At 42.6% G+C, this 12,752-nt stretch overlaps 1 long non-coding RNA gene across 5 annotated transcripts in view; it reads left to right on the top strand.

Annotated features, from left to right (window-relative positions):
* Nucleotides 1-12,752, top strand: part of LOC135099406 (uncharacterized) — a 41,632-nt gene that overhangs the window by 26,996 nt on the left and 1,884 nt on the right. For 2 of the 5 annotated variants that reach the window (XR_010267893.1, XR_010267895.1), the window contains one exon: nt 11,836-11,940. This is a non-coding gene — a long non-coding RNA (uncharacterized LOC135099406). Of the gene's footprint in view, nt 1-4,887; nt 4,907-8,795; nt 8,815-11,644; nt 11,664-11,835; nt 11,941-12,752 lie in introns of those variants that run through there. The other 3 variants (XR_010267892.1, XR_010267896.1, XR_010267894.1) reach the window with 3 other exon arrangements.

The following is a 12,752-nucleotide window of genomic DNA, read 5'->3' as shown; positions in this document are numbered from 1 at the left end:
TCAGATCACTTGATCTGTGACAGAAATAAAAAAAAATTGCTATCCCGGCGGGAAGCACTCAGTGATTATAAATTACGATGTTCATAAACTCAAATTATCTTGGTGTTATCAAATTATCAAATTTTCTCGGTCAGTGAAAAGTAAGGTGTATTCTATTACTACTTTTTCTTGGAGGTGTATTAAAGAAAAATAGATAAGTAAAAACAACGGGAAATTATCTCTGCCGTTAAACGTTTGTTGGTGAGGGACATAAATACACACTTTGCTGATAATGTGCTGCGTGCATAGTAAAGGCGTGGGCAGTGTGTGCTATCCGGCCACTGCTAGTCTCTGTGGTGGAGCGCCTGTGTAGCTTTAAGGGAGATATATTTTTTAGTTGCGGGTGTGCGGCCACTGGGCAGGAAAGATGGTGTTGCTTTGATGATGTGATGCGATGTGAGACGGGGCGTTGGCTTTCCTGGACGTGCCGGGAATGCCCTTGTAATTGTTATGTACGAGTAACTTTTGGTATGTGTGTGTGTGTGTGTGTGTGTGTGTGTGTGTGTGTGTGTGTGTGTAACGACAAGCAAACAAGGCAAGCATAGATCATTTTTATATAAACCAATTTGGAATATGCATCCGTAATTATCTTAGGAAACTGCTTCTGCTGCTGCTGAGCCAAAAATATTGAAAAGATTAGACAGACTGATTAATTGATTAATTTATGGGGATGACAGGCAGAAATCCGTAGATTTAATACAGGAACAGCCGCGTGTAGGCCTGATGGCTTCTTGCATGAGCCTCGAAAATGCTCCTAACCTGCTACCTACTGCCTTGAATATGTTTACCATGATGTATAAGCTTAATTCAGTACACCTGGACCAGAGAGAGGTTATCATGCACATTGCATCGAGTGTTTGTGATGATCAGCAAACATGTGTTGTGTTGAACTCACCCGGCGACAGATTATAAAATGTATTATGTCTGGAACTAGTGATGTGAATAAGTCCCCTGATTTCTCTCTCTCTCTCTCTCTCTCTCTCTCTCTCTCTCTCTCTCTCTCTCTCTCTCTCTCTCTCTCTCTCTCTCTCTCTCTCTCTCTCTCTCTCTCTCCTCTTGTAGCCGCCGTATATGTACACCTTACACGACGGCTAGAGATACGCACATACGTACATTGTAATGTGACATTTTATGTTTTTGTTTGTTAGCGTTATATTATTTGTAGCACCTGGTTGTTATACATGAGCAGTGTATGGCGCGCCTACGCGCCGGCACAACAGAGTGAGAGGGGAATGTAGGGCCGAGGGGACGCGTTGAACTTGCCCTCTCAACTATTTCTCTCGCTGAATGGTCGGTTGTTGTGACGTGAGTGTTGATAACATACCCACAGCATAATGAACATCATAGGCTGTAGGGGCCCACCAGCGCCTCCAAAGCCACCTCACGACAGTCACGCCTACACGTCAGACGTGTCTCGGGAGGCGCGGAGAGTTAATCCCAGTAAATCCCCGACCTAAGTCAGTAAATCCCCGATCCTGGTAAATCCCCAAGTGTAATCCCTTGCATACAACCAAGAGGACGCCTGTTCCCCGCACTGTGTATGTATTCATCATAGTATTAGATAACAGATACTTATGTACCATGAGGATTTAATGATGCGTGTCAACATAATGTAACTACTTATAGTAATTAGATACGTAATTGTGAGGATTTAATGATGTATGTTAATATAAGTACACTTAACGTAACATAATGACGTACATCAGATCACGCAGACGAGAGGGCGACTTGCTGGTGGTGTTCATCTGTAGAACCGACCTAACCCACTACAATGTAGGTAACTCTGTATTGACTCACATATGTTAGGGAATTGACGAAGTGAAGTGTCACGACATTAATGTACTGCAATACTTGTTTTATCTACTGATATACTTTTTTGTGTTTTTATCCGTATTAGTGATACTATGTTAATTCACAGGTTTGACCGCTTCTGAATACAAAGAGCGCGTACTGCACAGCTCGTTTCAGTCACCTCCAGTACAATACATTAATGAGCGTCGTACGGCGCTTACACCTCTTAGGTCCAATCATGTGACTGGAATCATAATTTTGTTAACATTTTTTTACTAAGTCGTTCTCTCTCTCTCTCTCTCTCTCTCTCTCTCTCTCTCTCTCTCTCTCTCTCTCTCTCTCTCTCCTCTTAGGTCCAATCATGTGACTGGAATCATAATTTTGGCAACCCTTTCCTACTAATTCGTTCCCCCCTCACCTCTCACTCTCCTCTTCTCTTCTCTTCTCTTTCCTCAAGTTTTATTTCCTAAATTGCCTCTCCACCTTCCTCACGTCCTCCTCACTCTTCCCTCACACTGCCATCTCTCCCCTCCTCCTCCTCCTCCTCCTCCTCTTTTTTTTTTTCACTCTCCCTCTCTCCTCTCCTCTCTTTCCTAGACTTCTCCCATTCACCTTTCGGGAACTGGTGTCGTTCACATTTCTTCAGTCCCCTCGTTGCCTTTATGAAGCGCTCTAAGTCCTGCTTGGTTCAGCGGCGTGCTGGTTTCTCCTCCTCCTCCTCCTCCTCCTCCTCCTCTCTCCTTTAAGCGGCGCTGCTCGCTGATCAAGCAACGCCTGTGAAAGCAGCGGACGCACAGAAACAGAGGAAGCACACACACAAAATAAGTGTTTTCTTTTTACTCTAAACACTTCTTTTACAAGAATGCATCTCCTCATACGCAAAATGTTCGTTCTTGTACACAATTGTCTTTCCTTGTACAAAAATGTACTGTTATTCACAAATTTACTTTATACACTGTTTTTTTTTCACAGAATTTAATTTCCTTACTCAAAATGCAACTTTCCATTGGCGGAATACATTTTCTTATAAAATATGTCCTTTAAAGAAAATGCACACTTACAGGAAATTCAGTTTTTACTGTATGAAATCACTTTTTTACCTCAAAAATTATGTATTTTCAATACAAGATCCACATTTTTCCTTCACATCTTGTAGTGTTCTCATTTTTTTATTTATTTATTTATTTTTTTTACGAGATATACATTTTCTTCCGCATACAATATTTTGAGCAAAATGTGCCTTATTTTAACAAGATACATGCTTTTTTTTTTTTATATACAGCATTTTTAAACATGTACTTTTTTTAAACACACACACACACACAACCAAAAAAAAAAAAATACAAAAAAAAAAAAAAAGAAATTTGCACAAATTTTACGTTTTTTTTTTTTTCTTTCTTTTTTTCTCTTTTCTGTCCCTTAACTTGCAAATCAGTGGATCCCGGGCACCTTGCTGCTTCCTGAGTTGTATGGGTCACGCAGCTCTCACGCGAGCTCCGCCTCGCCCTGCCCCGCCAGACGGCCAACACTCGCTGCCACATTTTTTATAGTCACGTTCTTAGTATGACTTCTGATTGCGGGTCCGGTCACTTGCGCTGTGTCTGCCGCGTCCCTTGTGAGGGAAAGAAACCTAAATGAGAGAGAGAGAGAGAGAGAGAGAGAGAGAGAGAGAGAGAGAGAGAGAGAGAGAGAGAGAGAGAGACGGCGTTGAAAAAAGTAAAGAAAGAGAAACTACCCTCGCCCTCCGTTTCCTGAAAGTTGAATGCGATGTAATGCAGAAACCAAATTAGAATAAGACCAAATTGCATATTGGAATCGAGCAAGACATTTTCACTGCTGCAGAGAAATACCAGGACCATCGTAACTGAAATACCGCCTTGCAGTATAAAAGGAAAACTCACTCTGGATTCCCTGAAGGTAAGGGCGGCGCGGTCCCTGGAGAAAGGTTGTGTCGGGGCGGAGCAGGAGGAGGAGAGGGCGAGGGAACAGCGGAGCATTGGAGCCAAGCCAGGAGATGCAGGATTAAGCGGGGACAGGAGTCGAAATGAGGGAGTTTTTGAACAGAGAGAAAGAAGAAAGATATTGGAGACTGAGGGAGACGATGAAGGGGATGAATTATTACCTAACTGATTGATTGATTTAGACACAGCAATGAGGTCACATGGTGCTGCACTGGGTGGGAAGCTGTGACTGGCGAGGGAGAGTCACTGATCAGATACAGAGAGTAGAATATAGATATGTAGGACGCATGCTCCTGCACTACAAATAAGAGAGTGAAAAGAACTGCAGACCGACAGAAAGACATAGGTAGAAAACAGTAACACGGACTATATATATATATAGAGAGAGAGAGAGAGAGAGAGAGAGAGAGAGAGAGAGAGAGAGAGAGAGAGAGTCTTCAAAAGTTATCCAGGAGTTTCTTGAATATATTCAGTGTCTCAGCTTCAACGAGGCTTGAACGGATTTTCATGAAGCGTCGTTGAAGGTGAGACAGTGGGTACATTCAAGAAACGTCTGGATAAATTTTGGAAGCATATGGAATTCCAATACATTCCGGCCACACCACCACCAACAAGCAACATACAGTCTACCATTTTAGAGTGCAGCAAAGAATAGCCTATGAAATGTAGCTAAGTGTATCACAATGTGAGTGGACTGCCCAGACCTGAGTACAGAGGTGCTCAGGTCGGAAAAGGTTGAGAAATTCTGCCTCTCGCCACCACACTTACCAGCTTAACCCTTACACAACTTTACCAACCCTAACCATTCACGTAATTACCACTAGGTATTTTTCTTCACACCTTCCATCATCCCCTCAATCCGCCTGCTTTTGCATTTTTTTTTATTTTGTTCTTTATTCCTCCCACGGAAATTAGTGTTCGGAAAAAGCGAATTAGAAAGAAAGAAAACAGTGGCATTCTTTCCTACACTATGATCAGGGATTTTCTGCACCTTATCTGGGGTTTTAGGAGGGCAACAGAGGCCTTTGATTCGCATAACCATCGCATTACTGCGATGGTTATGCGGCTTTTGAGGGGAGTAGCAGCCGACCATCGCTGGGAAGGACGCGCCTCACGTAAGGGCAATAAAAACACATCCGTACCGCATGTGCAATACATTCATATGGCTCTACTTGAAGTGACACGGATTTTAAGGGTGTTTCTCTTTTTTTATTTTTTTTATTATGTTCTAGTGACAGATTAATAACGCTAGTGACAGTTTAACAGGTCCGTATTCAGAAACGTTTTGCTCTCCCACCACGACTATTTTCAAAGGCCACAGACATGATTAGCTGAGTTCATACGAGTGCTTCTCCTGTTAATAATATAGAAATCTTGTTAATCTGTCACTAGAACCGTAAAGACACATTAGGAACGCGTGTGACTTCAACTAGAGCTTTTTGAATGTATTGGAGGTGCGGCGCAGAAGTGTTTCACAATATTGTTCTAACGCTCTGCATGCTTCGTAGAATGTGGCGGCTCCCTGCTGCCTGAGGTGTCGCCGAGTCGCGCTGTCTTGGCCGAGCCTGTGCAGGAAGTGTTACTTCTCAGAATCTTATATTGGCAACTTTTAATAGCCTCTAGTGGAAGTTACTATGGTGTTCAAGTGTGTTTTTATGACTGTATTTATAGTTTAGGATGGATTCTGCATCATCAGTGAGAGAAACCCCCATAAGAACACGATTTGTCATCTTTGTAGCCATTGAAAATAGTCCTTGCGAGAGACCAATGCGCTTCAGAATATCTTCATTACTTGGCGCCTCGTTTCCCTTGTTTTAAGAAGATGTAACGCCGTATTATGACAGAGTAGTAACTCTTAATAAGTACTCGTAGTTTCCCGCGGTGACCACCAACTCCTTCCTCACGATGAACGGGCAGCTGCTCCGCCTCTTGCTGCAGTTTAAAGCGGATGTGCTCATACACTCCACCAATACCTTGCACCGTGGAGGAAGCCTGCACGCCCCTCCCCTCTCCACATTCCACTGAGGCTTTGCAGCGTGGAGGAGGTCTGCAAGCCCCTGCCTTCTCCACACTGCACGAGACCACGGGGTTTACTAGCATATACGAGTAAGTGTTCCAGAAAGGGGAAAAAGATTAAACATAGCGGTCGAATAGAAAAACCTCCTACCCTACCCCACTCCAAACTCCATTCAAGGCTTTGGCAGCGTGCAGGCCCCTCCCTACCCCACACTACATACCGCTTGTCTTACTGCCATATCTGAGCGTCGAAGTTTTCTAGAAATTTTAAAAAATCAACCACGTAGAATAGAAGAGGTTCCCGTGTTGCGAGTCTTGTCGGCGCTGCCTTGCCTTTATGTGCCTTGCTCCTTTTTCCTTCAATACCCCCGAGTGTTGCGGCTCGCCGCCACAAAGCAACACAAAGGAAAAGAAGAAAGAACACACCTTTAGGTCACAATGTTGTACTGTTTTACACAAAGGAAAAGATAAAACTGAAAGTATAAAAGTATGAGATAGAAGACAAGAAAAGACAAGCTAGACTTCCCTTGCACCGCAGCACCTCAGATATGCTAAGTGTGCATCCAATGGAACAAATTATTTACCACAGAACATTCTTACATGACTGGGAAAGGAGAGATGAGGCTGTTGTTCCTTCTCTTTTTCCTTGCCAGCAAGCCAAGTGTTTCTCCCACGCTCCGTGTGACTGTTCTTAACTGTATGTGTGTTCTGTACCAGTTTACTCTTGTTATGCAGTAATGTTACAACGCACAGTGATAATGTGAAGTTCTTGTGGTACAAATATTACTGGAGTAAAAAGCAAAGGTTACTGGACTGTGGTTGGGAAGAGCCTGAAGACGAAATAGCTCAGAAAACAAAGGATACATAAGGTTTTAGTACGCGAGGAATGAAAAGGAAGAAAAAAAAGACGGAGGGTTCACTAGAAGCATAGTCAGGTCATACAGTACAGGGAGTGCCACGTGTAGGCCTGACGGTTTCCTGCAGCGTCCCTTATCTTCTTAGAATGTTCTTATGTTATGAGAGAATGGATTAGATCAGGAAGAGGAAAGGGGAAGGAGAGAGAAAAAGAGAGGGAGGGAGAGAACTGTGAGGGTAAAGAAATGAGGAAGGGAGGGAAAGGAAAAATTACTGTGATGTGCTCTTATTCTCTCTCCGGGGGCAAGATGGAGAAAAACCGGTGCAGACAGATTACCAAAAAGATGAATTATGAATGGAAGATGAATTATGAAAAAGTATATATTTCTAAATAAGCAAAAACAAAAATATAGAACTGATAGATGATACATGTATGAATATAAGGAAAAAAATATATACATGGGTTTCGGATGATAAAAATACATGACTATTAAAAAGTCATGTTGATATTTGAAAGTAGAAGTGAAACCTTCGACAAAAGTCACTTAGCAGTAGCGGAAAGGACGGGCACACGGGGCGGGAGAAGGCGGTGGCTGGGTTAATGTTGGTGGCTGTGTACGTACACAATACTGTGACATTGTTATAGTATCGTAATATCTGTGGTTTTCCTACATTCGTGCCTGTCCGCACACATACTACACGTATACAAGTAGGTCAATTTATCTATGTGCCAGGCCGGCAATCCCACAAGGGGTGGCCCAGACAGAGCACCACATACTTGTCCACACATCACTCACACTCTTGGCCCCATCGGCTCCTGGTGGACAAGTACGCAGTGCCTCAAAGTTGTCTGGCTCCTGTGAGCATGCTACTCTTTATGCGTGTGAAGGAGCCGAAGCTCTCGTAATAGTTTAAAAAAAATATAAATATCACTTAGCTATCACTTTCCCAAACAACTGCATGGAAAATTACCAGTGGATTAGGGCAGAGTAGCCCCGGAAGTGTCTTGATTTTCCTCTCTTGAAACAACACAACTCAAATAGAAGGCAGAGAGCCTGACATATCGTTCCAGAATTCATGGAACGCTGGATGAAGTGCGGCGCGTGCTGTCTGTCACTCCTGTTGTTGCTGTCACGGCTTTTGCTTGTCGTGATTCGGGTCATAAAGCAGGCAACCGTTTCCTTGAGGCAGGGTCAGGGCTTCTCTGAGGCACCACCAATCTCTTAGTGATCTTTGTATAAGGTCTCCATAGTTCTTTGAGGTAAATGTATTGTGTTAAGATATACTGTGTGTGTGTGTGTGTGTGTGTGTGTGTGTGTGTCATGATGGATCGTGATACTAAAGTTTGTAAGCAAGAGTATGTGTCATGAACTGATTATTATTGTATTACTTGTTATGGTCAATACACCACGTATCTATCTATCTGTGTGTGTGTGTGTGTGTGTGTAGCAGGGTGAGGTAGTACATAATTATAAGCTGGTCACCCACTCATTCATTTCGTACTCTTGTCATTGAGTGTCACAATACAAGTCTAGTGCACACGTATATTATTCTGACTCGGAACACTGTCTGGTCCCTGCACTGAACAGCCCCGAGCGAGCGCTCCTCACTCACGTGTTCCTCACCGGGAAAATATTGTGAAAGATATATTTCCTGAATCTGGTATCTGGTAGGGGAATTTCTTTTTTTTTTTTTTTTTCATTCACCTCATGATTACCTCAGTGCAGCAGCCCCCAGATGTTGGTTGTCTGCTAAAGTCTCTCTCTCTCTCTCTCTCTCTCTCTCTCTCTCTCTCTCTCTCTCTCTCTCTCTCTCTCTCTCTCTCTCTCTCTCTCTCTCTCTCTCCTGTAAAATGCTAAGTGGCATCATCAAAGCGAGGGAGGAGGGGGCAGCGAGTCCGAGCGACCTTGAAAAGAGCTGAGTGATGATGGATGCCACGTAGCATTTTAAAGGAGTACTTATAATCACCGCAATAATGTTGTCGTGTAATACTTATCGGTAAATTACGTGCTTTTTTATATAATTTGTCTTGTTATAAGATACTGCAATATTCCACAGCCTGCAAAAAATAAGATTAAATAAGTGGCACCTCCGAGACTGCGACAATGCAGCCGTCTGTCCGTCACGTCTGCACACGCATAGCAGCGCACTAGTGAGTCCCATACATTTTCAACTCCTCTAACCGTCTAACGGTAAACAAAGCCTTAAAATGCATATGTGTATAGAACATTTCCTACTTAGAGTTACACGTTCCTTCATGTCATTCAGTATTTGCAGAAACTCGCGTTACACCTTGTATACAGTGGACAACAAACAAGACAACACCGCTACAGAGCACATGGAGGGAAAAGGAGTGCAGTCTGATGCGACTTCCTCCCATCACACAACTTCTCCCATGAAAAAAAAAAAAAAAAAAAAAGTTAAAAGTGAAACTAAGGAGAGTTACATGCAAGCTTTTTTTCCACCCAATTCTTAAGCTGTCTTTGTCCACCGTGATTCAAAGCTTTTCCTCTGCTACATTTTCAAACACTACATGCAGATTTTTTTTTTCCTACTTCTTTTTCTCTTGTGAGTCTAATAGCCTTCGAGTCACTCTGATGTTTTGAATGCAAAGTGGATTTCAGTGCTTTTGGCTTGTTGCAAATGGCTGTCTGTCTCTTATTCAACATATACTGCCGCCAACATTATTGCCGGTGAGAGCCGCCGCGGGCACCACCACCTCCTCAAAGGGATGTAACGCATGGCTTGGTGTGTGTGTGTGTGTGTGTGTGTGTCACGCGTCGCTAAGAGCCCCCACACACGGAGCGATTTTAGAAGCGCGACTTGAGAAGCGCGACTCCGAAGTCAATGGAAGTCTATTGGACCCCACAGACGTGGTCGCGACTCGCTGGTTCGGAAGCGCGACTCGAGATATCCCTCGGTGAAGCGCGACTTTTGAGCGACTCGGTTAACATGTGTTTCTATGAGGCCGTTCACACGAGGCGACTGCTTCCCGCGATTTCATCACTACTTGCATCTCATTGGCTGGTAGGGGTGACACTAGAGCCAATGATCGATCAGGCAGAGTTTGGAGTCAGGCAGACTGATTTTTATTCCCGCGTCATTGGTGAATGAGATGGCAGTCCACGTGGATACAGTAGCGGGGATGGGGGGTATGGCGGGGGAGGGGGTATGCTGTCACTGCACCAGTTGCCGTGTGTGTGGGGTCAACCCAGAATCACGCTTCTCAAGTCGCGCTTCTAAAATCGCTCCGTGTGTGGGGGCCTTTAGCCTCCCAGGATGGCCCGGCGGGAAGGGTCTCTCGCCGCGCTCTTTGGAGGCAGGCTCAGGTTATTGATTTCTAGCACTAAATTTACCGCCGCCGGTATTACCTGAGCCTCGGTATGTCGCGCCTTGTACATATGCTAATAATCGCATGAAAGGACACAAGGCGGTACGGTACCCTTAGCAGTGACGACAGGTATAGGTGAGGGCTTATGATGCTTGAAATTACCCTAAAAATTTATGAATAAACAAAGTAAGATTTCATGCATTAGAAGTAAGATTTACATGCATTAATTAATTTTCATGCATTTTCATGCATGTAGTAGCAGCCCTCCGCCATCATGGCGGAGGGCTACTACTACTACTACTACTACTACTACTTCTACTACTACTACTACTACTACTACTACTTCTACTACACACACACACACACACACACACACGCACACACACACACACACACACACACACATTTAAGTAATTTAAGTGACTGGAAGAAATCTTTATCATATGTACTTAGCAATTCAAAAGAACATTTATTAGTTAGGAAAAAGAAGCATCGATGTTTTACTCTACGGAGTAAAAGTCTGAATATTTAAATGTCACAAAACAACAAAATGTAAATAGATGAAAAAGTATTATTGTCCTTGGTAATTTGAAACGTTAATAAAGAATAAAAAGACTATCAATACTTTACAAGCGATAAAGAAAAAAAAAAAAAAGAATAGCGAGAGCAGCGAGACATGAACATATCAAAAGAAACATTATTTTATTCCGCGATCTGCAACAGCACAATAATTAACAGGAAAAAAGAAAAGCATCGATTTAATATAAAAGGAGAAAATTGAATTGTGTAAATAAAAAAAAAAAAAGCCAGGAAAAATGCCTGAAAACCGAGCTAATCATCTCTGTAGCCTCAAAAAACAGTCGTGGTGAGAGCAAAGGCAACTACTACTACTACTACTACTACTAATACTACTACCACCACCACTACTACTACCATCACCACCACCACCATCACATCACCACCACCAGCACCACTACTACTACTACTACTACTACTACTACTACTATTAGAACTACCTTCACTTCCTATGACTATTTACTATCTCGGTTTTCCTATATTATTACCTGCCCTTTCTCCTCCTCCTCCTCCTATTTTCCTTCCTTCACTGTTATTATCATCATCAGTTGATCAGTATAATAAGTTTTCTAAGATCAAATGACCTTTCTTAATAACGTTTTTTTTTTTTTTTCTTTTTCGTCTTTTGATCTATTAAGGAAACTGTGTAGTACGTATATTAATCCAGTAATCATTGTGTCGTCTCGTTCACGGGTCTGGCACTCATTCATAATCTCTCAGAAACTTCTTTTAATTCCGAATCAATTTACTTATCGTACTCTTATATTTTGGGAGTTCATCTTACATGCGAATAATATTTAGTCAGAGAGAGAGAGAGAGAGAGAGAGAGAGAGAGAGAGAGAGAGAGAGAGAGACTTACAATCATTCACACTCGTTAATTACAAACTTAAAAAAACATCGATATTTTTAACAAAACTCTCAAAACAATCCATAACTTTACTTATACAAGCCAGCAATCATACGAACGCACACAAATTAATACCAGCGATAGAAAAAGAACTTATATTACGAGTATAGCTACGTATTCTGAAACGCTTCATTTGTTGTCTCACCATTTTTTTCTTTTTTCGAATGCCACAGAGATGATTAGCCGGGTTCTCAAATGCGTTTCTTCTGTTAATAATACAAAAATCGTGTTAATCTGTCACTAGAACCATGAAAACATCTTTGAAAACCTGTGCAATTTCATTTAGAGTCTTATTAGTTTAGTGGAGGTGCGGCGCAGAAGTGTTTCAGAATAGGGATCATTGTCTCGTTTTCCTCCAGCCTGGCGGCCCTGCTCGGTCCCTTCCACGACTCGCAGCGAGAGAGAGAGGTCGAGGTGCGGTGGTCTCGTGGCGGAAGGCTGAAGGAGGCGGTGAAGGAGTGAAGGTAAGAGTTTGGTAATGGAAAGAATGTTAAATTATTACTCAGTGCGTGGAATTAATGTGTAACCCGTGAGATTGTGAATGATTAGGTTGAAGACTTGAGGATTAGAATGGATAGGTGTGATTGGGTTAGGTTTGTCCAGGTATGGGGATTAGGTAAGCCACGTTAGGTAATGTGATTAGCTTGAGCTGATATAGGTTGACCAGGTGAGGTTGGTAGGTGTGATTAGGTTGAACAGATGGTGATTACAACACTTAAGTAGTTAAGCTTATCAGGGGAGAGATGAATATGCTGATCAGATGGGAAGTTATAGAAGTTTAGCATTTTGCGAGGGAATAAGCTGCAAGGGTGATTAGACTGCAGGTAAAGTGATTTAACTTGTCAGGTGAGAGAAGTATGCTGACCAGATGGTAAGTTGGTTGCTTGTTTGTCCAGGTGATTGACGTCTGATTAAGCTTACTGAGGTGATAATTAAGGAAGTGAATTTGAGATTATGTTATATAAGCACGTAAAATCATGTTGGATTGGTGTGTCAGTGGCTGCTATTTTGTGGTCCCTCTGCTTATTCGCTGTGCTGAGTAGCAGTTGGCTTGTTAACTACGATTGGTCATTATTTTCCTTTATTCATTATCACACACACACACACACACACACACCTACCTACTTACCTACCTTTAATAACGCTGTATGCACACCCACGCACTCTCATGCAGAAAATACTGATGACACTCAAAAAAAAAAAAAAAAAAAAAAAAACTGGTGGCACAAGAAAACTGGTGGCACTCAAAATACTGGTGATGCACTCAAAAAACTGG

The sequence above is a fragment of the Scylla paramamosain genome, unplaced genomic scaffold (assembly GCF_035594125.1).
Source record: "Scylla paramamosain isolate STU-SP2022 unplaced genomic scaffold, ASM3559412v1 Contig126, whole genome shotgun sequence".
Classification (NCBI taxonomy): Eukaryota; Metazoa; Arthropoda; class Malacostraca; order Decapoda; family Portunidae; genus Scylla; species Scylla paramamosain.
Note: the sequence above shows the minus strand (reverse complement) of the source record. Positions and strands in the feature narration are given on the sequence as shown.